This window comes from Penaeus monodon, chromosome 25, assembly GCF_015228065.2.
Source record: "Penaeus monodon isolate SGIC_2016 chromosome 25, NSTDA_Pmon_1, whole genome shotgun sequence".
In the NCBI taxonomy this organism is placed as follows: domain Eukaryota; kingdom Metazoa; phylum Arthropoda; class Malacostraca; order Decapoda; family Penaeidae; genus Penaeus; species Penaeus monodon.
The window spans coordinates 32,232,799-32,233,569 of NC_051410.1; the positions used below are offsets into that span (position 1 = coordinate 32,232,799).

The 771-nt window shown below is 43.2% G+C and overlaps 1 protein-coding gene across 1 annotated transcript in view; it reads left to right on the plus strand.

The window, feature by feature from the left end:
• The window catches only part of LOC119589149 (mucin-12-like), a gene marked incomplete at its 5' end in the record, with an annotated part of 115,175 nt that overhangs the window by 98,177 nt on the left and 16,227 nt on the right, over positions 1-771 (plus strand).

Sequence of the window (771 nt, forward strand, 5' to 3'; positions counted from 1 at the left end):
CTTGGGTGGGCTAAGGAACGTATGTAGAGATGATGTAACGTAAATGGCGCTTTTGTGGAGTGAAAATAAACATAAACATCATGTTCGAGGTAAAGGGCTTGGGATATTTATTGTTTAAAGTCAGCTATCTTCTAAATAATTTCCAGTTAACATGATTCAGGATTTATAAGAAATTTGAATTTTCTTGCTACCTGTCTCTATAAAACTTAACGTTGTTTATTGTGAGCATTATGAAATTATTTTCTTTCCTGGATTGGAAGAGAAAACCTTGCCAAAGCGAAAAAGCAAAGGGAAACGGGGGCGCGAGTTTTCAATGCAATTATAAGGCGCCTGGCTGCCAAGAGCTATCATTACAACAGAAAAGTATAACGTGGAGTCCAAGGTCGGGCTCCGTGGCAGCGAGGGAGGCGCGTGCGGTGCCGCTCGGCCACAAGACGGCCACTGAGACACGCCACAAGGACCTTCTCTGAGTCCGGTAGAGGGCGGACTCAACCGAATGACGAATTGCGAGGACGTTTCCGCGTGCGGATGCCGGTAAACGAGATGAAACGGAGAGAGATGCCAGATTTGTGTGCTTGCGAACGCACGTATGTCATCACACAAAAGCAAGCAAGCAGTCACGTTTACACGCGCGTGTATACAAAAATGTGTTTTTTGTTTATTTGTGTGCGTGTGTAAATGTGTGCTTAGATGTATGTGCTTATTTTTATAATGAAGAATTGCAGTGTTCATGACAGGAGAACTTTACATAAACATTCTTCTTTTCATTGC